General features: G+C 40.5%; 1 protein-coding gene across 7 annotated transcripts in view; it reads left to right on the plus strand.

Moving 5' to 3' along the window:
* GLI3 (GLI family zinc finger 3) overlaps positions 1 to 25292 on the plus strand; it is a 438381-nt gene that overhangs the window by 101602 nt on the left and 311487 nt on the right. The window contains exon 1 of one of the 7 annotated variants that reach the window (XM_061585988.1): positions 3740 to 3784. The exons of 4 other annotated variants lie outside the window; for them this stretch is intronic. The gene's annotated coding sequence lies outside the window, so the exon portion shown is untranslated. Of the gene's footprint in view, positions 1 to 3739; positions 3785 to 13604; positions 13639 to 15520; positions 15601 to 25292 lie in introns of those variants that run through there. 2 more of the 7 variants (XM_061585986.1, XM_061585990.1) reach the window with 2 other exon arrangements.

Raw genomic sequence — 25292 nt, forward strand, 5'->3', positions numbered from 1 at the left:
ATACCTTTATATTTTCTAGACACAGAGTTCAGTATAGCTTGTCACATAGTTTGGTAAATGTCTAATTTCTGTAATCTGTGACATGTAGCTAGTTCACGTATAGTGAGTGAGGATACATCTTCTGCCCATTGGTAAACTGTTGGATTGTGTTAAAAAAACTTGAAATGTTGTAAACTTGTAAATGGTCCACTATGTCATATAAAATAATTTTTCAATAGAAAATAGGGTCTCAAATCCAGATTTGAGGTTTTAATTAAAGAGAGCAGAGCCTTTTACTGGGTTTGAAGAATTCAGCTCTCCAGCTCCCCATTTGATTCTGAACATATGGGTATTGTATCGAATTTAGATCCAGCCATAAGCCAATGGTATTAACTATAGTTAGTTTGGATAGCACTGTTAAACAAAGTAGATAATTTCATATTGGAGCGGGGGGCAGTTCAGAAGCACTGAGAGTAGATGGACCATGTTTGGAAATGACGACATGCTTCAGTGGTAAGTATAATTAAGAATTCTTTGTGAGCCTTAGCTTAGCCAGTATCTTAGCGTCTGAAGAATCTGCATGTACAGTGGGGGATGGATAGCTCTCAGAGCTTTCCTCAACATTAGGAACAACAGCATTGTGTGCAGCTCAGTATCCCCACGAGTCTCTCAGAGCCACAGGTTTGGATATATTTTGTGTAAGCTCACTCCATAGGAGTCAATAAATCTTAGTTATAAGAAATTGGGTTATAACCACAATTTATATGTATGGTTCCCTGTTTGTGAGTTCTCCTTAACCTATTCAATTTAAATACGTAATTGGAGAAAAGACTATATTTAGCTATTAAGTTTTCTGTGCTTGATAATAACCTTATGTCCCAGTGGCACATATAAGCAAACATATGAAAGGAAGCCTTGCTCAAGGGGAAAAAATAGAACATGTATACCATGGCCTATAGAGAGAGCATTTATAATCTTATTTAAGTAGTGACCTGCTCTGTGATTTCCCAGTAGAATTTTCTTAACTATCCTCTCATCTTCTCAGCTTTGCCTCCCCCCCACCTACAGCATTCTTAGTTGACATGAGTTTTCAAATTCTCCCATCCTCACTTATCAGTCCATTGCAAATAGAGTCTTCACAGCATTTAAGATGGAGGATTCTGATAACATAAATTTAAAAATACACAAGCATCCTTGAGCTACAAGTACCAGAGCCCCCCTGTAACTCCCAGTGTTGTTTGCTTCCTTATTTTTTAAAAATGTGTATCATAGTTTCACCATGAAATAATCCACTGTTAGAAAACTGAAATTAAACTGAGATGCTAATGTTTCTGCCTAGAGTTCTTTTTATTTAAAAAACACCAGAAGCTAAAAACCAGGCACAGGAAGGCAGACTGTAGCAAGAAAAGCCAGAGATTTTATAGAGAAATTAAGATTCAAATTGAGTGTCCTGTTCTGCAAAGCTTGTGTTCTTTTCAGCTTTCTGTTTTGGGGGCACATCTTTGGATGCGGAGTACAAGGACTGGTAATGAGCAGGAATTTGTGTAATCTGCACTTTAAAAAAAAAAATCTCTGGTGAAAATCTGTAACTGCAGTACACCACCACCGTGACCACCCTGAGAATGGATGTGAATTATACAAAATGATATATTTTGCTTGTAGCCATAGACCAGGGATGGAGAACTGGATCCAGCCGGTGGGCCAGATCCTTATCTTCGCTACCCAGTCAGTCCAGCTTTGACAGGTAGGCAGGACCACATGCCAGTCACCATAATGACATCAAATGATCAACAGCTTGACAACATAAGATAATGCAATTGAATAAAAGGTTGGTGTAGTGGTTATCTACATTATGAACATGATCCTTTCCTATGTGGCAGTGCAGTGTTTGTGTGTGGAGGGATCCCCATAATGTTAAGTAGTCACCTGTCCCCCTTTTTATTTTCCACTTCCACTATTTTCCTAGTTGTGAACAGTCCCAAGCAAAAAGTTTCCAGCTTCCTTTGTCTCTTTTTAATATATGTAACTATATTTTTGTAAGCTTTGGCTGTTACATTCTAGTAAATTAAAACTTCATTTGCATACAGAAGCATTCCTTTCCCTTCCCCCATTCAAAAAGCCATCTTACTGAATCATATGAGTACTGCATCAAGATTCTGGTTTGACATCCCCAAAGGAAATGCATTCAGACTGAAAGTTAAAGCTGTAATTCAGCTTCTTCAGAAACTTTTTCCTAGGAGATTACATGTTTCATCCCTAATTACAAGCTCTGTGTGTCAGCCCATTCATCCCCAGATGTGTACTGCATATAATTTTTGTGACTCATAATGCCCTGGAAGATTGATACACCAACCAAAATTACCTTTAATTAATAAAACATGAGAGTGATTAAAAATAAAGCTGAACACCCATTATTAAGTCTCTTGTTGCCTGAAAACCTTTGGGTTCCTTTTCACCCAGACTACCATTCGTTCTTTTGTTCACATGTATGTTTCACAGTGTAGCTAAGGGTGGTGGATGGTTATGGGGTGATTGTTCTGCAGAAATCCATAGCAATCACCCGTATTTTCTGTGGTGGGCTAGGTTAGAGCCAAACACCATTTATTATTCAAAACCACATTTGATTTGGCATGGCATTCCAACAGTAAGGCAATGTTTGCAGAAGGTGAAAAAAGTAGTCTGGCTTCATCTAACAGTTTCATTTCCCTAAACTATTATTTTCCATACTTGATAAATGTTTTCCAGGTAGAATTGTATCAATTAATACTTAGGGCTTGTATACACATTGTTTATGATCCAGAAGTGTGTGTGCTACATCTGTGTCTATACTAGAGTTTTCACCATCAGTTTCCATTTCAGCATCTACCCTTTTTGAACTCCCCCCCCCCCAGTGTAAAGACTTGGTTAGAGAGTTGCTGAAAATTAAAGCGATTAAAAAACCCAACAACACAACACCAACACACTGCATTTCCAAGTGACTTGTATCTGTCAAGTGAAACTGAGATGTGGTCTGTATCAAAAAGACCAAACCCCAAAGGGATGTACAAGTGGGTGGAATTGTGTTCAAATTGAAACCCCTTGTGAAGGACTACTAGGGTCTGTCCTGCTGCACCCTGTGTTTCCTGCCTTCTTGGATGCAGGATCAGGGTTTCATTCCACAGGGGTAGCTGGTAGGGACTCTGATAGAAAACATTTGGAATTTGATGTAGCTGTGGGGGTGGGCTGGGCTGACTGAAAATGCCTCAGAGCCTTCTATAAAAGGAGCTCTGGAGGAAGGGAGAGGAGTAGTACCAGATAGGCAGGCAGGGTGGAGTCCCTGTCAAGTGAGAGACAGACAAAAGAGAAAACTCCTGGAGGAGTAACCTGAGTGACCAGTGAGCTGCATACCTTGTGGGAAGGAAGGAGACATCCTGAGTCCTTGAAGGGGATAAGTGCAGATGGGGAGGCATACCTCAATACCTTTCTTCCTTAAGGTTTGCTTGCCTGCTAATTTGGGAAAGTCCTGAAAGGGAACCACAAGAGGGTTTCTGCCCCAGAAAAAGGCTGAGGAAGAGCTGGCAAGGAAGGAGCTACCTTGTTTGGACGAGTAACATGCTTACTGTTTGCAGGAGAGCTTTTGAGTGGGAACACTGGCATGAACTGCGATAGTTAAGTGTGCTATAGCATCTAATGCCTAATAAAAGCTGTTGAGTTGAGCATTCTGTTCAACTGTGCCTATTTGTATAAGAAAGAGGAAGTCTGTGAGAATGGAAGCAGGTCCCTTTGATGTGCCCCTGACCGTGGCTCCTTAACATCCACTCAAAAGGTGATGATTGCAGGGGTTACAGGAAAGTGTATTCAGTATCCTGCCTAGAATTGTTACTATTGGTAGATTCCAAGGTTTCCTTACACTCTATCTCTGATCTGTGACTGTGACCATTTATGTGCAGGGATTACATATGAACATAAGTCTCATTCATAAACTACTTCTTTAAACCTTTGCTCAGATATTGGTGTCCTTTAAATGATGCACTAGTAGCATCAAGTAGCATCTTTTTCTATAGATTATACCACAATGCTAGTGTGCAGGCCTGCAGGTTTGTACAATGCTAGGTGACCCTCTTTGGTATTTTGAAAATTGACAAAAGTGCTATATTTTGTGAATATCTTGGCTCAATGGGACCACACCAAAGAAATCTGCCTTGCAATTTCTAAATGCAAAGTGAGTCTGTTGCCCACAGATAGGAATAAACACAGTATTTAGATGGATGAGAAATATCATTTTTAACTCTCTTGGGAATGCATTGTAGCTCGTTTGATGTGACTTAATTAGCCCACTCAAAATAAGCAGTGACTAACAGTCTAACAACTGAGTAATAGAAGGAACTTCATAACATGTTTAGATTCTTAATTAGAACCCTAGCTCTCTTATTGCTTTGTAAGAAGCAATGTTTAAAAAAATGTTTTGAAACTGATCAGAAAGTGTGCTTCCATTTCCCTCCAGTGAGGATGGTTTTTGAGTTCAGATATTAAGAGAACTTGGTCAAAATGAGAAGCACTTCCTTCATCCAACTGTGGCCTCGAAACCTAGATACCAGCTTTAAACATTATTTCCAGTAGTAAACCTTTCTGGAAATGTTATTTCTGGTTGGTAAGGAATCAAAAGGGGCATGGAGGGGTCAACTCTGTTCAATATATTTCCCGTGCAAGACATCATAATTTTTTTACCATCTTCCTTTAGCCTTTGTTACTGTTGAGGTGGTAGCATAGGTGTGGAAGCATATGTAGAATATGACTACACGTTTAGATATTTGTTAGAATATGCTAGACATTTTCACCCTTTTGGGATAAAAACATACATCATGAAAATGATACAGTATTTACTGTGGAAATCGGGGTTGGTAACTTTTGCATACGGTCTGTAAGGCTTCCCTGCCTCCCTCTCTCCCCTGGAAAAAGCCTCCTATTGGAGCCAGTGGGAAGCTTTTTCAAGCCTAATATCTGCAAGGGCAGAATGGGGTGTGGGTGTAAGTATGTTTATGTACATGAGAGAGACGATGGAGTGGCCCTGCCCACTGACCCAGCCCCCACTCACTTCAGCTTTGGCCATATCAGCTTTTGGTTTGGCCCCACCCGCCACTAGCATGTGGCTCCTGGAAGGTTTGTCACCAGGGATTGCAGCTTGAAAATCTGATTGAAAAGCCCCTCCCCCCCTTAAATTCATGTCAGTGGCTGTAGGGAAAAGTTTGATATGTGTTGACTTTCTGTTGATGATTAAGAAACAATAATCTTTTGGGCAGGGCTTCAGTGTGTGCAGAGAGCCTCTACTTGTCAGTCTTGATGGCCTTCCTATCTTCCGCCTCTTCCTTTACCCTGCAATTCTAATTCTTGTTCTGAAATGGCAAATAGTTTGGAAATGTGTAATATTGGAGGCGGATATGTATGTGTTGAGATTTTCTCATTTGCAGAGAAAGCATGTGCGGTTCCTTCACGTACTTTTTTATATGTGCACTTAAGATGCTTCAATTTGAATGTTGTAAACATGTTTATCATACAAATACATTCGTCATGTAGATGTAAATGGCTGCATCTTTCTGTCCATTATACACTTGGTGGTAAATTTGGGTTTGCCTTTCTGTAATGTAAGAAATATCCCTCAGAGTTGTTTGCATTTTGTGATTGTTAATTATTTTGCCCTGAAGAATGAATTAAATTGCAACATGTCAGGAACCTTTTGGATTTTTAATCAATCACTGTTTACTAGTCACAGTGCTTTTGAATACCAGTTCCAGGGGAACACAAGTGGGGAGAGTGCTGTTGTGCTCATGTTCTGCTTGTGGTCTTCCATAGGCATGTGGTTAGTCACTGTGCGAACAGGATACTGGACTAGATGGGCTTTTGGTCTGATCCAGCAGAACTCCTGTTCTTAAACGTTGGTCACCCTTTGGAATATGAATTGCCTCTTACTCCCTCTGGTGCTTTTTGAGATCAGGCTACCAAAGATTGTTAACCTTAATTAATTGGGGAGCAGCAACTGAACGAGCCGAAGGACGTGGAGATGGAAGCAAGCCTATCTGGACACTGGGGGAAGACACTGCTACCAAGGAATCTGTTACGGCCTTTTTTGAAGGATATGGACTGTTATACAATGATGGGACTTTACTGTATCTATCATCTATCTATCTATCTATCTATCTATCTATCTATCTATCTATCTATCTATCTATCTATCTATCTATCTATCTATCTATCTATCATCTATCTATCTATCATCTATCTATCTATCATCTATCTATCTATCATCTATCTATCTATCATCTATCTATCTATCATCTATCTCATCTATCTATCTATCATCTATCTATCATCTATCTATCTATCATCTATCTATCATCTATCTATCTATCATCTATCTATCATCTATCTATCATCTATCTATCTATCTATCATCTATCTATCTATCTATCTATCTTTTGCAGACTAGATTGATTTGGGATTTCAGCTTGTTTTGTGATATTTTGTTGTGTTATTTATTGATACTGTTGTAGTTATTTTATTATTATGTTCTGAATTGTTTTTATTATATTGTTTTGTTCTTGCTACGGAAGCCGCTTTGAGGTCACCTGGTGATGAAAAGCAGCATATAAATAATAAATAAATAAATAATAAATCTGCCTCTGCATGTTGGGTGTACATAAAAAAATGGCTGAAGAACAGATAGATATTTCTATGTCTTGTCTAGTGCCTACTGCAGAATAAGAAGACACAAACTCCAGGTGGAAAACCTCAAGGTACGAAAGGGAACATTTATATTCTGCAGCTGTCCATGGCTGTATGTGTACAGGTCTAGCAACTGATGTTTCTACCCACTCTTTTTAGCTTTTTGTAAGTGGCAAAAATAAGAAGGGATGGAAAAGAAGGTTGTTACAGCTGCACGCAGAATGGAGGTACCACCTTTGTGCACTGCAGGGGAGTGGTGAATAGATCTTGCGTTATTGTAGCAGATAGAGCATTTAATTATTGCAACGTGAGATTATCTACTCCTTTATTTTTCCTCTTTACAAATGTTATGAAGAGAAAATCTGAGATTTTCTACAAGATATTTCTCTAACCCCTGCTGTTACCGAGAAGCTCGCTTGAACTGGAACTCTGCACATGTCTTGCAATCATGTTATCTTTTGGCTTATCCTCTGAGCAATGAATGTGGTATCATTGCAAAGGAACAAAAAACATGTTACATTGATACCTTCTTCCAAGAAAATGGGGTTAAAATCAACCCAGGGGAACTGTTTGTTGCAGAATTTACACAGAATTTGACCTACAATTTAGTCCTCCTAATTTATTATCACCTGCACAGCAATAAACAATGTCCCCACATTTCAGGCACTTAACACTTACAACAGGGATAGGGGAATTGGATTTGGCTGACAGACCAGATCCTTTTCTCCCCGATCCCTCTCAGGCCAAATTTGACAGATGAACTAACCATCACCTGACATCAGGTAATGGGGTGCTTTGAAGTCCAAATGATTGTTGGAGCTTGCAAAGAACTCTGTGTGGTGCTTTGAAGTGCTGCTGATCAGCTGAGCGTTGGCATTTCAAAGCAAAGAGCAAGGGATTGCAAAGAGCCCTGAAATGGAAATGGACTGCCTTGAAGTCAATCCCAATTTATGGTTACCCTATGAATAGGGTTTTCATGGTAAGCGGTATTCAGAGGTGGTTTACCATTGCCTTCCTCTAAGGCTGAAAGGCAGTGACTGGCCCAAGGTCACCCAGTGAGCTTTGTGGCTGTGTGGGGATTTGAACCCTGGTCTCCTAGGTCGTGGTCCAACACTCTAACCACTATGCCACACTGGCTCTCCAGCAAAGAGCCCTGGTCAGCTGTTTGTGATCCCCTTTAAGGTTTGGATGAGTAATGTAGCTGATCTCAGGGAGCTTGAAGTCAGTGCCTATCAGCTGAGAGGCTCTAACCAAAGGTTCTCTTTCTCCTGGGATTGGCTGCACTACAGAGTTCCCTCAGTGGCACGTCCAATCCCAGTTAGCTTGCCCTCGCAGCCAATCAGCATTCCTTGCCAATGCACGATCTGGAATGCATTGGCAATTGCACCTCCACCTATTCCTCACCTAATGTCACACGTGTCAGGTGTGCTTCAGGTGGACGTAGTTTGGGAAAAACAACCATGTGGACCAAATTGGAACCTGTGCCAGGCCTAACTAGGTCCACAGGCTTGAGTTCTCCACCCGATTCACAGTTTCACTCTGTAAATGAAAAAATATAGGACAAAAAATATCCCATGAAAATGTTTTCTGCTGTTGTGTTTTTAGTCCCAGCCAGTATTAAGCAAGTGGGGTTAAAAATGTCACACACATGTGGTTTTTCAAGCACAAATCAACCCAGAGAAGCAAATAAGTGTCCTTCTGACATAATACACATGGCTTTGTTTTGGGACATTTTGCCACCCTGGAAATTTGGATTGACTTGGGGTAGAAAAATACCCCATAAAACTGTGTATGTCAGTTTCATACCACACCACATCATTTTCATGCTGCATTGGAAATCACACGAGGTACAAAATTATGCCATAAAACTGGCTATGTTCAATTTTTAAAATTCATGGAAGAGAGCTAAGATAAACCTTCAATCGGAGGGAGAACAAAGTTGGTTTAAACAGAGTTCCATAGTTTAACTATGCATTGTGTGAAGAAGTAGTTTCTTTTGTCTGTCCTGAATGTTCAAGCATTCAGCTGCATTGGATGAGACCAGGTTCTAGTATTATGAAAGGGAGAAAAAACTTTTCTCTCTCTACTTTCTCCACATCATGCATAATTTAAATACCTCTATCATCTATCTCTTCCTTCTCCAATCAATTTCCCCTAAATTAAAAGGCACTACGTTGTAACCTTGTGCCCACTATGTTGTATGCAATGTATTTTAAAGTCTGTTTTTTAAAGATGTGTTAGAGTGTTTTTAGTGTTTTTGTTTGCCACCCTGGGCTCGTACTGGGAGGAAGGGCGGGATATAATAATAATAATAATAATAATAATAATAATAATAATAATAAAATAGTTGAATAGAAAATAAGGTCTGGAATCCGGAGTTGATGTTTTAATTGAAGGGAGTAAAGCCTTTTACTGGGTTTGAAGATTTTGACTTTCCTGTTACACAAGGAGCCCTAGTTTCTTTCTCTACTCATGCATGGTTTTATACACTGTTATCATGTCCCCATCTTAGCTGCATTTTTGCTAAGCTGAAAAGTCCTAAATGTCGTAACTTTTCCTCATAGGGGAGTTGCTTCACCCCCTTGGTCATTTTGGTTGATCTTTTCCAGCACTACAATATCATTTTCATTAAGCTATCCCCCACAATCCCAAGATCTTTTTCCTGGTCAGACACTGCCAGTTCAGACCCCTTTAGTGTATGTGCAAAGTTAGGATTTTTTTGCCCCAATGTACATCATTACATTTGCTTACATTAAAGTATATTTGCTATTTTAATGCCCTCTTACCCAGTTTGGATAGATTCTTTTTGGAACTTCTCTCAATCCCGTTTTGGTTTTGCCATCCTGAATAAATTGGTGTCATTTGCACGTTTTGGCACTTCACTGCTCTGTCCACACTTCAGATCATTTATCCAAAAGTTAAAAGCTTTGGTCCCAATAAAAGCCCTTGAAAGAACCCACTTATTATATCCCTCCATTGTGACAATGTCCATTCATTCCTACTCTCTGCTTCCTGTTATTTAACCAATCTACGAGGGCCTGTCCCCTTATCCCATGGCACCTAAGCTTACTTAGGAGTCTTTAGTGAGGGACTTTTATCAAAAGATTTTTGAAAATATACAATATACTCTGGGTTACTTCTAACTATGTGCTTGTTGACACTTTCTGGAAGCCATGCTGGTTCTACTTCAGCAAGTTTTATTTTGTATGTTTGATTATTTTCTCTTTAATAATGCGTTCCAGTTTTCCTAGAACACACATAAAGCTAACTGGCCTATATTTTACTGGATGACTCCTGGATCCTTTTTTAAAAATTGGTGTTACCTTGGCCATTTCCCAGTATCAGTATTGCAGCTGATCTTAATGATAAGTTACATATTTTTGTTAGAAAATCAGCATTTTCACGTTTGAGTTCCTTCAGAACTCTCAAGTAGAATGCCATCTAGATCCAGTAATTTGTTTGTTTTTAATTTGTCAGTAAGGTCTAGAACTTTGTCTTTTGTCACCCCTGTTTGCCTCAGTAGTTCCCCAGACTTTTTGCCTGGTTGATTTTTAATTAATTTAAGAAATTTTGCATTGAGCGGAATGGTAGTGTCAGGCATGCTTAGTAAGAACCAACTGTCAGTGTTCTAAAAGCCAGACTCACAGCTGCTTGGCTTGGCTAATCAGGGGGCCACACCCACACCAGACTGATTTCACTTGAGACAGTCATGGCTTCCCCCAAAGAATCCTGGGAAGGGTAGTTTGTGAAGGGTGCTGAGAAGAGATTCCTATTCCACTGACAGAGCTCCAGTGGCCAGACTGGTTTAACAGTCAGCCACTCTGTTTGAAGGTCTGTGAGGGGAACAGGGCGGCTCCTAGCAACTCTCAGGACCCTTCACTAACTACACTTCCTAGGATTATTTGGGAGAAGCCATGACTGTCCAAAGTGAAATAAAGGCCTGGTGTGGATGTGGCCAGGGACAGGTTTAGTTTAAATTTGGTTGGGAGACTACATGTGCCTGCTGTACAATAAAAAGGTGGGGGAAACATTCACAATGTTTGCCTTTTGGAAAGGAAATGGGCTTCCCCTCTGCCCAGTGCCCACCCACCCAATCTCCCCTCCCCTCCTCCTCCCCTCCCTGCCCCTCCTCCAGGTCAGTGTTGGACTACGACCTGGGAGACCAGCGTTCAAATCCCCACACATCCACGAAGCCCACTGGGTGACCTTGGGTCAGTCACTGCCTCTCAGTCTCAGAGGAAGGCAATGGTAAACCCCCTCTGAATACCTCTTACCATGAAAACCCTATTCATAGGGTCGCCATAAGTCCAGTCGACTTGAAGGCAGTCCATTTCCATTTTCAAACATGATTGAACAGAAATAAATCCCACTAAACTAAAAAATATGCAAATGATCAAACCCACCCCCTTCTCTCGCCCTTCCCTCCCCCTCCCCTTCCAATCCCCTCGTCCTCCACCCCTTTCTCCTCCCCATCGTCAATTTTACCTATCTTAAGCATGAGTGGATGGGAGTAAATACTATTGAACTCTATAAGCATGCAAATGATCAAACCTGCCCTCCCCTCCTCCTTCCTTTGCTCCCTTCCCCCTCCCCACTACTCCTCCATGGTCAGTTTTACCTATCCTAACCATGATTGCATAGGAGTAAATCCCATTGAACTCAAGAAGCATGCAAATGATCAGAGCTGCCTTTCCCCCCTTCCCCTCCCCTCTCCCTTCCTCCCCCCTCTTCCTTCCTCCCCCCTCTTCCTTCTTCCTCCTCCCCTGCCCACTCCAGCCCTCCCCCTCCTTCTCCCCCAGTCAGTTTTACCTGTCCTAAGCATGATTGCACGGGAGTAAATCCCACTGAACTCAATAAACATGCAAATGATCAAACCTCCCCTGCTCCCCTCTGCCATTCCTCCCTCCCTCCTCCTCTTCCCCTCCCCCTCCCCATCCCCTGTTGTCAGTTTCAACTATCCTGAGCATGATTGCAGGGCAGTAAGCATGCAAATGATCAATCCATTCTCAGCAAACTTGCACAGGATCCCATTTCTTACCTCCCGGATTTAAAAGCAGAGAAATTCACTAATAGGGAAAAAACCAATAGGGAAAAATGTAGCTATAGCCCACAGATATTTCTATCAAACTTTAAAAAACAGGGAAATTGGGCAGCTATAGTGAGTGCACCAGGAGAACAGGAGACCTGAACTCCTCTCTGAGATATTATACTGCCCTACAAATTGGTCAAAATGCAAACACAATTTGGGTTGGTCTTTCACAGTCCAATCCACTTGTTGTGTAGCTTGGAAGAAGTTGGTAACGTGCCTCTGAGCATATGGTAAGTGGTGGTGAATGGTATATATTCTTGCTGAACTTCTGTTTGGTTTTCAATAATCCCCAACCATTCTGGAGAGCGTTGACCCTCTTGTTTTTCCCTTTCAAGTAATTTGTTATGCATCCCCTCATTTTTGAAAAGTTTCCTCTTTCAAATCCAGCTTTTTGGGGTTTTGTATGTTATTTCGTCTAATATGTGCATTTTATGTACATTTTCACCTAATATATTCATGATTTGATTGGAGAAGTTCATCACATAATTTAGAGAAGAAGAGCTACTTTCATTTGTGTATTGTTTTGGGAAGTGCCAGTCAGGCAGTTTTGTAATTAAAATGTTCCAAACTCAATTTTTTGTTGTACTTTTGGCTCCTAATGAAGATCTTCCTCTTCCAACAAACTTTTAAAGTAGAGAGCTTTCCAAGTCTGCATCTGTATTAGAATTGTTTTTAAGATACTTAACAAGTTTCAAAGATGTTTTATTGTTTTATCGCTGTTTGCCATCCTGGGGTCCTTCAAGAGGAAGGGTGGGAGATATAAATATAATAAATAAATAAATTTCTCTCCATCCCTACACAATAGTAGTATTGCTAATCTCTTTAAATTAGCACTGACCATGAAAAGGCATGTAAGATACAGGGTCCTGTGCATGTATATTCCAGACATACATGTAGATCTGGTACTAAGGTATATAATATGGCTGGTGATCCACATTTGGGGACCTCCCATCTGAATTTCTGTAATGCGTTGTACATGAAGCTACCTTTGAAGATGGTCCAGAAACATCAGCAGTGTGAGTGTTAACTTGAAAAAAGCATTATGACAGGGTTGCCAACTTTTCTGGACCAGAGGGCACATTCAAAATTTTGAGAAAGTGCTGGAGGCACTACTCATAAAACTGCTGCCACATAGGTGTGGCATAACACAAAATGGCTACCATGGGGGCATAGAATAAGACAACATTACAGAGTAGTCATGGGGAAGCTTTTCCCCTAATTGTATTTCCATACTAGAAAAGGCTTGAGCTGTTGAATTTTGGCCTGCCATACAGTTGTTAAAGGGATAAGTACCCTGTTATTTCCCAATGCCAACCCTAAACCAAAGCCTAGCTACCATCCTGTACCCACTTACCTGGAAGTAAGCCCCATAAAACACAAAGAGACTTACTTCTGCGTGGACATGTTTGCCATTGTGCTGCAAGCGAATTCTTCATGAGTCCCAGGTCTTTAGCTCCTGCAAAGCAGGAGGTGTGCCTAAGTCTCTTTGCAAAGTTTACACATTTGCTTTTTGAGGGAAGGTGGATTCTTTAACATTCATCCACACCTATTGTGTTGTAGTATTTGCAGAAAATAACTTCTAGGCCCTACCTGATCTCAGGCGAACCCAGCACAGGAAAGATGAATCCTGGTTGCTAGGGAAAAAGGGCAAACTATGGAAATTTCAAGGTATTAAAAAAAAATACAGCAGTAGGAAAAATGCACTGAAAAGTTAGGAAAATACAGCAGCTCTTTAGGACCCCAGGGATTCCTATTGCCTAGTGTCCAAATAACTCACGTATCAATCACAGTTCTGAGTTCACTTATTGGTTAATAACACTGACCGGCAGGAGCAGCCAGGCTGGCTCATTCCACAGGAATCTCTTAGAAGGGTACCTGCACATTATGCTCCATAACGTTCTTTCTGGGAGGGTTAGAGGTTTACTTTTTTTTAAAAAAAAGAAAGCTCAGATTCTGGCAGGGGCACTACTGAAAGCCTTTGTGGGTGCCATGGTGATGGCTCTAATTGCTAGTAGACCAATTAGAGTTTTAGTAAATTAGCAGAATTTAGCTTAGTGTAGCTTGCTAAGTGCTTTGTGTTGTGTGGGTGTGATTTTACCTGTGTGAAAGTGAGCTTTTACCCTGCTTTAAATCACTCAGACTTAGACTTGATTTCAAAATAAGAAAAGACTACTTTATTAATAGAAAGACATAACTGGATAGTGAAGATGCTACTTCTCTCTAAGTTGGAGGCTGCAATGACCATGCTTAGACATTGCCCTTTATGTTCGAGGAGAGAATGTGGCTCCTTGTGGTCTGCAGAGAAGAGAGTAAACAGGAAGGTGAATCAGAGGTGAGAACAGGTCCCTGAGACATACCAGTTTACATGGAAGGTAGACAAATAGAAAAGGTGAGTACAGATCAGTGGCAGTGTAGCCAGCTAGGAGGACTATCTTTTTATCTCTCTCCCCAAGCAAATAGGGAGTTGCTCTTGTCACACTTCTAACAGCCCTTATCAACGAGCATTTGGTTCAGGTCACGAGGTTCATCTTGTCTTGCACTTTCTTGAATCTGACTTTTCCCAATGTCTTCATCAGAGCGTCAGCAAATCTTTTCAGTTGGACAGTACTCCATCTTGAGTAGTCCTTGCAGAGAGGTATCTCTAATGAAATGGTGCTTCATGTTTAAGTGGTTTGCTTGTGAACTCATGACTTCTGACTCCATTAGTCTGATCCATTCTTGGTTGTCTTCATGCATAATGACAGGCCAAGATATATTGATGCCTAGTTCTTTAAACAGTGAAAGCAGCCATGCTAACTGCTTGCTTCAGAAGCTGACTCTGCTTCTGTGGATGAGAGTGCTACAGTCTCCTGTTTCTTACTTGCTCAGCAGATCACTGAATCTCCATAGTAGATGTTTCCACTGGTAGATTTCTGATCTGTAGTATCTTCAGCTCAGTCAGCGTCTATGTATTCCACCCAGAGCTTGGAAAAGTTACTTTTTTGAACTACAACTCCCATCAGCCCAATCCAGTGGCCATGCTGGCTGGGGCTGATGGGAGTTGTAGTTCAAAAAAGTAACTTTTCCAAGCTCTGATTCCACCAGCTTGGGATCTTTGGCAGCAGCTAATTTCAGCTTTAAGGTTGCAGTGCCCTTTGGGTATCTCGCCACTGTCTTGGCTGCTTCCTAGTCCTTCTTGGTTGGTGAGCTGGTTTTCCTGCACAAGTATCCCACTGCTACTGCCATGTCTGGCCTAGTAACATTGCTGATATATAGGAATTTCCCAAGAGAAGCTTTGAAGACTGACTCTTCTATCGTTGTTTCCTAGTCTAAACTTTTCCTTTTTAAGTCTCCATTGTAAAATCATACACTCAGTTTTTTGCAAAACCCATTCAGCAGGTTCTCAGTCCACGTTGCTCAGATCAGCTCTGGGCCCATCACCTGATGGCTGTAATGGCTAGTAGACCAATTAGAGTTTTAGTAAATTAGCAGATTAGCTTAGTGTAGCTTGCTAACTGTTCTGTGCTGCATGGGTGTGATTTTCATCAGAAAGAAAGCGAGCTTTCACTTTGCTTTAAATCACTCAGACTTGGTTTCAAAATAAGAAAAGACTACTTTATTAATATAAATACGTACTGGATAGGAAAGGTGCTACTTCTATCTAAATAAGTTGGAGGCTGCAATGACCATGCCTGGACATTGCCCCTCGTGCTAGAGGAGAGACAAAGAGAACCTGGTTCCTTCTCTTCCAGTGGTCTGCAGAGAAGAGAATAAACAGGAAGTGAGTCAGAAGTGAGAACAGCTCCCTGGACATATCAGTTTACACAGAAGGAAGACAGAAAAGGTGAGTACAGGTCAGTGGCAGTCTAGCCAGCTAGGAGCACCATCTTTCTATATCTCTCCCCATGCAAAGAGAACCAAAATGGGAGTTGCTCTTGTCATACTTCTAAACACATGGCAACTTTAGGCTATGGGTTGATGATTCCTGTATTATGAATACATCATGCTTATCTTGTCTGCACTGCACTGACTTTCAATTCGAGTCCATTGTTGATTTTGACTATGTGGCTTGGAATCTTGATACCTGGTGAACACCTCTGAAATGAATCTACCCATAACTTAAGGTAATCTATGGAGGCCCTTCTGCAAACGTTCCTCATTCAGAAGCTCAGAACCATGAGAGAGCCGACTTCAGTAGTCCCTGTCCACACCCCAGCCCAGTTGTTCGCAACCTGGGGGCTGTGACCCTCAGGGGGGCTGAGAAGTAATCCGGAGGGAGCTGTGAACAGTAAAGAAATGAATTATTTATTATTATTTCTAAAAAAAGTCTTCACTCCTTGAATGCTGTCTGCTCCCGATTGCTGCTGCAGATGACACCTCCCCCTTGCTCCAAACTAGAGGGGATGACTTTGCTGAAGCGCCAGAGCTTCTTTCAGGCACGCCGAGGGCAGGCATCTGCGTATACCACAGCTGGCAGATGCCAAAGGAGGCTGAGGGAGGTGCTACCAGGAAGAAGAGGGGATTGCTGTTCCATCTCCTGTCTCCTCTCACTGCCACTGCTGACAATGCCCTTACTCAGAATGAGAGGAGAGGGCTTTTTGTGAAGCAAAAAGAAGTAAGGCTACAAAGGAAAGGCTGCTTTCCCCCTTCCTTCCTGGCAGCCAGCCTGCCTGCCTTTCTTGACTCCTGCTTTGCTGCCACCTCCTTTTAAAAATTATTCTTATCTGCGAGGCTGCCCAGATCTCACCTTCGGTCCAGACGGAACCAAGGAGCAGTGAGGAAGCTCAGGACTTGCTTGCCCCCTATCTCTGAGATTAGGTGTGTTTGCCAGTGTCCCCCCTTTCTTCCACTTACATTCTGCCCCCCCCGCCTCTCTTCAAAGTGTTGGAAGTGGGGCAAGAGCAACTCCTGTTTTGTTCTTTTGTTTATGTTCCAGAGGGAAGATAGAGCTAGGGTCCTCCAGATGGATAGGCTTGATTACCTTTACCTGTGATGCTCTGACTGACTTCCTTCTGTCGCTAGACTGTTACATCTTTAGGGAAGCTTACCTGCCCCTCCTCCTTCTGCCCTTTCCACTTCCTTCTTCTCCAACTGTCCAGGAGAGAGGAGACATCCCTTTGTCTCTGCTCTCCTAGCTATGGGGCTAACTCCTACACCTGGGTGTTTTGCCTCCAACTTAGTTAGTTAGTTACTAGGTTTGCCTTTCTATCTACTACGTATTTCTATAAATAAACTAGCCTTTCTTACTTTACTACGTCTCCAGTCTCAGTGATCCTGATGCAGGGTAAAAGCCTGCTTTCTTAGGTAAACACACACACACGCTGGCACACTCGTATTTCAACATCCACTGTTACTCTCTGCTTGCTGTTGTGCTGCTTTAAATGACATTAAGCAACACAATTACACACAGCAACACAAAGATGTTGCAGCCCTCCCACGTGCCCAAATGCCTGCATGCCTGCAGATGCTTGCAGGAGGGGCAGATGTGTTTGTGTGTGTGCGTGTTCGGTGATCTCTCTTCTGATCCACTCTCATTCCCCAAGTGCATGCTAAACAAGTCATCAGTTCTGATGATCATCGCAAGGCCTAAATCACTAACCCTCTCCTCAATCTATCCACTCTTTTGCCTTCACAATTTAGCATCCTTACCACTACCACATTGCTGCTTTTTGATGATGATAATGATAATTTCTAAAAAGCTCAGCAGGTTGGCTGAGCTGGTGTCCACATATTGCAGCTGAAATGTATTTATTGATTTAATTATTATTGCATTTATATCCCACCTGTCCTCCAAGTTGCTCAAGATGGTGTACATGCCCCCCTTTTCCATTTTTTCCTTACACCAACCCTGTGAGATATTGTAGGTCAGGCTGGGAGACTGTGTCTGGTCCAAGGTCACCCAGTGAACTTCATGACTGAATGGGTATTTGAACCTGGATCTTAGTCCAGCATTCTAACCCACTGGTGTTGGGAGACAGGACTATACATCTTCAGACTGTGTGTGTGTGTGAGGGGAGGGGGATAACAATTTGATTGGACCTTTGCATTAAGAAAAGAAAGCAACACCTCCCTGCCTGCAGGGAGCTTTTTATGAAAAGGGGTATTTGGAGATGTGATATTGCCATGCACCATTTTTTCAATTAACAGAGGCTAAAATTACAATTAGCGTGGGAGGGGGGTGGTCACTAAATTTTTTGAGCTTACAAAGGGGGTCCCGTACTCATAAAGGTTGGGAACCACTGCCTCAGACTGTGGAATGCTCTCCTTTGGGAAGCTTGCCTGACACCCACTGTGTTGTCTTAGCCTGATGCCAGAAGACTCTTCTAGCCACTTTAAGATCATGTTTCAGTCTTTGTGATGTGGTTGGTGGTTTTAGCTCCTGTATGTCTATGGTTGCTTGTAGTTGTGTTTAGGTCCTGTGATTTATATTATAGTTTAGTTGTGCTTTTGTAATTGGGGGTCTTCATGCTAGGTTGGATTTTACGTCTTATTGTGGATTTTTATTATATTATTGTTATGTTTTAAATTCATTGCACATTGCCTAGAATATTTTTATAAGGCATCTAATAAGCAATAAATAAATAAGTTTAGATTTGCAGCCCTAGAAGACAATTGATTTAAGGTAACAATCTTCAGTAATTCAAACCTCATTAAGTTTTTATGCCTTGGCACATACAGGGCTCGGCCAGAAGCTTTTAGCATGAGAGGCACCTCTTCTCATTAATTTACATGGGTATGTACTCTTGTGTAGCTCCTATTAATTTCAATGGGTCTTGAGCATTAGGTTCCATATTCTACTTTGCTGATATTAATTCTATCCAAAGTATGCTGTCTGAAGACTATTGTGCCACTTTTTCTCATAATAGAGCTCTCTCAGGGCACATAATTCTCAGAATATCCTTTAACAGTTGAGCATTGGGCTGAGAAGCTTTGGGGCATGATTCTGCTGTGAGGAAATGTAGAAATAGTTTGACCTGTGGACATGTCTGTGTTGATTTTTTTTTAAAAAAGTTGAGAAGTAATAGTGAGGCATAATACATTTAACTGTATACTCCATGTGGTGGCTGGTTCATGGAACGGTGAAGTAGGAGAAGGGGCATATCTGTAGAGCCAAGGAGAGGTGGTACAAAACCCAAGGCCCATTTATACAAAGAATCAACTGCACACTGGACTTGTAAGGAGGCAGCATGATTGCACTCTTTGCAGCTACCCATCTCCTCGATCTCTGTGAACGTCTCATACTGTTTACATATTATGCAAATTGGGAAAAATACACATATGCATGCCATTTACACTAATGAAGGCCAGGAGTGATCCAAAGTTTACTGCATGTTTGAATAAACCTTTAGCTGGATGTGGGATGTTTCTCACAATGGTGGTGATGAGGACACCCGAGACATATATACAGCCTTCTATCTCTTTTGCGCACATGGCACATGTACACTCACACGCATACACACACACACACACACACACGCCTTTCCCTTTTCCTTGAGAATCATACTAGTATGAAGCATTATGGTTTATTTATTTTGAGTGGCCCAGCAGTGAGCCTAGCTTTGTACAGACAATACATTTGAAAAGTGGATTGTCAGAAAGGGGCAGACAATTTAAGCTTAAATATAGGAAGGGTATTGCAGAATGAAAGAAGGCAGTTGAAGACACATTTATAATTGCAGTAAAAACTCCTAAAGGGAGAAAAGGAGCTTATGGAAAAGCTAAACAGAAAAAGATAGGCTTTTAAAAAAGATTTGAAGATAGAAATTGAGGAGGCGTTGCAGATGTGATCTGGAAAGGAGTTCCAATTGTAAGAGAGTCTTTCTGCCCCTCTGTACGTTTGTGAAATAAAAGAATAAGCCCAACTAAGAAATGTAATGTGTTCAGTACATATGGCTGTTAAGCTTTGAAAACGAAATGGACTGCCTTCTAGTCAATTCTGACTTATGGCGACCCTGTGAATAGGGTTTTCATGGTAAGCGGTATTCAGAGGGGGTTTACCATTACCTTCCACTGAGGCTGAGAGGCAGTGACTGGCCCAAGGTCACCCAGTGAGCTTCATGGCTGTGTGGGTATCCCAGGTTGTAGTCCAACACTTTAACTGTTACACCACTAAACTTTAGGGGATGTATTATCCAATAAAACATGTCTATCTTGATTTGGGGACCTTTCTTCTACTTAATGTTAACTTCCACTCTGACACTGTTCTCACAAGTGGCCATGTTCCTGTTCACTTTTGTGAATTTATAATTGTGAATTATAATCATTCCCAATTCTGGTATAGCAGTCAATATGAGGATCAGGGCCATTACCTGAATGTCTCCTATTCTTTCTTAGTGTACATCCCACCCCATTCTCTTCCTTCATAACCACAACTATTAAAAGGTTCTTGGAAAGAAAAGCAAAATAAGCTCCCTGCCCTCAGAATTATCAAGGTGTGAAAATAAAAGATAGTGAAGGCATTGTATATTTACAATTCAAAAAGTGCCAAATAAAGCATGAGAAATTACTGATAAGTTGAAAATCCATTACAAAGAATATATGTCTATACATTCTAATATTGTTACTTCAGATAATATAGACTGGTGGTAAAGTGCAACTGTTTGTACAATGCTCGAGCACCTCATGTAAAGAAAGTTCAATGTTTGCTATCTAACCCTCTCTGATAATTTTGATTTATATGCTCATGATGGGCAGGGGACCTGGTTTGTGAATGCTTTCCTGTGTCTATTCTGAAAGTGCTTATCTTAAGAATATATTCTAAAAAGGTAAACATTCATAAGGCTAGAATAAAAAAGCTTCCTACAAATTTTCCTTCTAATAGGAAACCAAACTTTACAGCAAGATCCTGTGAATATTTGCTTGGAAAGTACAAGCCCCATTGATTTCAATAGATCTTATTTCCATGTAAATGTGCATATGAAAAGGGAAACTAATTACAGAGTTTGTTTAGAGGATCTACAGGTACATTTTTTTGCCAAAAGGAGAACTGCAGGCAGTTTAAGCAAACCTTTAGGATGGCCGAAAATGAGTCATCAAAGTACATGTAAAGCCAGAGACACAATGAATGTGTCCATAGCTCTATTACATCATTCGAAAGTGAAGTACCTGATCTCCAAAATGTAGACCTCTTCTTACATGTAGGAAAATTCTTTCTTATCAGTTATATATTATTCTATTAAGCATTTAAGCATTACATTCTTTTTTTGGGGGGTGGACGAAGGTGTACATCAGCCATAACTGCTACTTTTCTGGGAGAGACTGTTATTCTGTCTTCATTTTGGTAATTTAATGATGGTGAGTTTCCTTAGTAAACCAAATCTAGAGAACTAGAATGCTTATCTTATATCCAGACCTTGAACATAAAAGGCATTTTATACCAGCAATTGTTCATTTAATGAGCAATTGCTGAGTGCAGGCTGGTTAAGGGATTGAGCTATATGCACCATTATTGCGAGAAGTATTCCGAAATACCAGAAATAGGACGTAAGCTCTGATCAGGGAGACTGTGAGCACAATTACCTTCTTTTCAAATCCTTCTGTGACACTGCAGGAGGAAAAAGGACTTTGAAACTTGAAAGGATAGAGCTTGCTTTCAACCTCAAAAGCTAGGAGGAAAGGGCTCTGAAATTTGCTCAGTATTCCCAATTCACCATTAGCCTGTTTCTTCCTTTAGCCTCAAGGCATTCTCCGCTTTTTGAAAAGATGTTAAGAAATCCAGTCACAATAGAGAGCCTAGTTTTGAACATGTTTCACTCGGTCCATTGAGGTCTGGTCTTCAGCCTTTGTGTGGGGTGAATTGAGCTGAGCAGCTAGCTGGTTGGGGAGAGGTGAATGAGCAGTCTCTACGCAAGTCACCAATTCTGGCAAAAGAAAAGATTACCGTTTCTTGAAGAAGAAATTTGCAATATGCAATAAGCCTGCCAGTGGCAATCCATGGAGCAGAGTTTGCGCTTAAGTCAATACGGAGCACTTTGGTTTATAGTAACTCTTGTTAAGTTTGCCTTGTAATTGAAGATGCTGTTGACCTTGCTCGAAGACCATTTGTAAAACCGTTTATTTAGCATAAACTGAAATAATAAACCCTCCTTCTCTTAGGACTGATTGTGATAGGGTGACATTAGTTTGATTTAATGATTAGCCGCCTGACCCCTCAGCTTGAGAGAGCTGTGTGAATAGGGAGAGTTCACTACCAAGCACACAGGAAGAATACTAATGAGCTTGTTAAATTTAGCATGGCACCAACCAATTTTAATTCCTCTAATGGGAGAAGCGCTGCCTCTGAGAGAGAGGGAGGGAGACTGAGTAAGAGAGAGAGAAAGTGGGAGGCAAAAGGGGAGAACAAGAGAGCGAAAGTGAGAAAGCCTAAGAGAGGAATGTCCACACACCATTAGCTAGAGAATTTCAGTCAAGATGGGAGATTCCAGAGATCAAGCCAAGATTCTTTCAGTTGAATTGTAAGTACCTTGTCTGGTATTTGTTTGTTTATTTATTTTAATAAACACAGGTAACATAGCAGGAGACTAATAGAGATATGATCATGTACTCACTCTAAGGCTTAGGTAGGTGGATTTTTCATATGACTTAAGCTTAATGGTGCTATTTTGGGGCATTCCTCTCCCAACTAAATAACTTGGAACACCTTTTTGAACTTTTTTTTAAATCAGTGGCTTTTGGAAATAAGATAGTTTTAATTTTTGAAATTGAGTTCCTCAGGATGCTAGAAAGAGGCAGAAAAGTTTATCGGAGAAACATACTTTTAGCATATAAACTTGTGTGCATGTGCTTCCCTTCCCTTGTAAATGGGATAAACAAAAATGGAATAGTTATAAAGATGGGCTTGGGCTGGCATAGTTCTGGTGATGAGTGTTTCCACTAGTAAAATATTTCAATCCTTGGTCTGTTTGAAAGGTTGTGTATAATTTACATGAATAATTCATTTAGTATATTACTGGAAAGAACATACACTTTAGGCTGTGGACTAGTGCACTTCAGCATTTTCTTTCCATCGTGCTAACTCACAGTTAATTTCATAAAATGAGAAATGCTAGCACTGAAAACTGCCTAGAAGCTGCACTCTCTTGACATGTTAGCCTTGCCCCATGTTCGGAGAGTTGGTATGGAGAAAATACTCTGTCTATGGTCAAAGGAACTCTCTTCTTCATCCAGCCTGCAATTATAGAAAAAATGTCCCTGTCAAATGTGTGATGTGGAATATCCTTGCTATTTGAAACAGCTTTCAGGATTGATCCCTGGAAACACAGAGGGTGTACAAGTGGAATGATGGAAATCGGTATAAAAGTATCATTCTCTCTGTATTACTTCTCTCACCCTAGAATAAACCTGGTGAAATAGGTAAAATAAAATTCCACATGGATAATAAGTATAAAATAATAACTTAAATGAATCTGGCCCTTTGACTTTCTGGTGGCATTTGACCTGTTGCAAGATCTCTTTTGGGAATGTGGTAGAGTGGAAGAAGGCAAAATAGACCTTTTGTTTTGATGGCAGAGAATGTGACATCTTAAACACAGGCAGGCAAGCACTAACAGTTTTGCATTTTTGGCTTCAAGTCTCGATTGGCAGATGCTGCCGGAGAAGTGGCTTGTTTGCTTACATTTTTGCTATAGACTTCCACTTGTTGCCATGGTGGACTGTCTGTTTCTGTCAATAATTTGGCCTGGCGCAGCTTGTCTGCACTGACTTAAATTTTATTGAACAATTCAGCTGAAACAGAACAAAATTAGACAGCTTTCACCTTTTGGCTCGCTGGAGTGGTTTTACTGTGGTTATAAGAGCAGGCGGAATTATTGCACAAAAAGTTTTTCCTTTCAGTGTATAGAGAGTGCAATTTCAAACCACTTGGCTATTTGTATTCTGGAGTGCGTGTACTGTCAAGTTTTTCATCTGCCCTCTCTGAAAAGGAACTCTGCAGTAGAGGGCATGAAGTAAACTCTTCACAAATGGTTTGTCCTTTGGAATTTGTCATTAATACAAAAATGTTGCAGTACACAAAAAGAGGGCAGGGGGAAGGGAGGTGGCTTTGGCTGGTAACTGTGCTTCACCAGTAAGTGGTGTTATTTTTCTTAAAGACCAATATTATTGGCAGAGCTCCCCCTCTGCCCTTGTGTTCTTTTTATATCATGTTCAAAATCAAATATACTTTACTGTTATTTCCAGCATACCCAAGGCTTCATGTTTCATGCAGTGGGCACATCTTTTAAAAAATCAGTTAAGAAATCACTTAACATATTCATGTCTTTTGAGGGAACGGAATAAAATAAGCTGAACCCCTCAGACACTTGTTGCCATCTTGTGTTTTGTGGTAGCCCGTTCAATGTACAATATAATTTCACTCAATCCCTAAACAGATTAATTTCATAGTAAATCTGCTGGAATTTACTTATGAGGAAGTGTTAGGATCTCATCCTTACAGGTAGAATGAAATTGATCGCAATTTATGATCCAATATATTACATTGTTAAGCAAACAATGTTGAACCTCATTGTATCTAATATCTAAACATTGTAGCATTTCTGGCACTTGTAAATTAAGCACACATATTGTTTATCTTGTGTTGCAGCCTCAACTTGTCTATTTAAAGTGGCTGGAAGTATTTTGTTTATTCTTTTAACAAACAGAGATTGCACTTTAACTGTAGAAGATTATAGTAGACAGGAGAACATAATTAAAAGGTTCTAACTGGAGAGAAATTGTTAAAGAGTTAGGGTTACCTGTCTTGTTTCTAGTTGTTTTTGGATATTTCATTGCAATTGCACCATGAACAACTCATTTAATTGTAAAGTACATAAAGTCAATTAGGAGTATGTAGCAAATACCTGCATGTAGCAAAGGGGAGGGGAAATCCCGTGGTTTTTGTTTTACTTTCCAGGGCTGGCTTTCCAAAGTATTATTAACTTTGGAGTTCATGTGGAAGAAGAATTGGTGCCTGATTCCTTTTTACAATGTTCTTCAAAACTAAAGAAATGTAAAAGAAACTTGAATTTTTGTTTATATAACTACAGAGGATGCAAGCATTTCAAGCAATATTGCAATATTTGATTCACTTGTCACAGATCCTTTATGCTGTTAGTTATTCTAGCATGGAGCAAATTTGAAATAAATTTAATAGCTTTACATTATAATATTTAAAGTACTGTAAAGCAGAATTAGGTTCATGTAAAAGTATTCCCCTGATTCATTTTGTAGCAGTCTCTTCAGTATGATTACAAGGTTATTATAAATATGCACAAATGATACAAACATACCCCATAGTCCTCCCTAACATGAAGATTTTTTAATGATATATAATTTGTTTTTTGTTTCCCAAATATTTGATGCCTAAATGTCCTTGGGCTTTTATTTTGGTTTCATCAATATGCCTCAAACATTTTTCTTTCATGTGTGTTCTTTAATCTTCTAAGACCAAGGCCATATGTTTGAAAGTTTTGACCATTACAGATACTCTGAATTTATTTACAGGCCTCATTAGATTAATTTAAACAATTCAGGACAAATAGATGGGAGTTAGGACCATTTCACACATTAC

This window comes from Rhineura floridana, chromosome 10, assembly GCF_030035675.1.
Source record: "Rhineura floridana isolate rRhiFlo1 chromosome 10, rRhiFlo1.hap2, whole genome shotgun sequence".
NCBI lineage: Eukaryota > Metazoa > Chordata > Lepidosauria > Squamata > Rhineuridae > Rhineura > Rhineura floridana.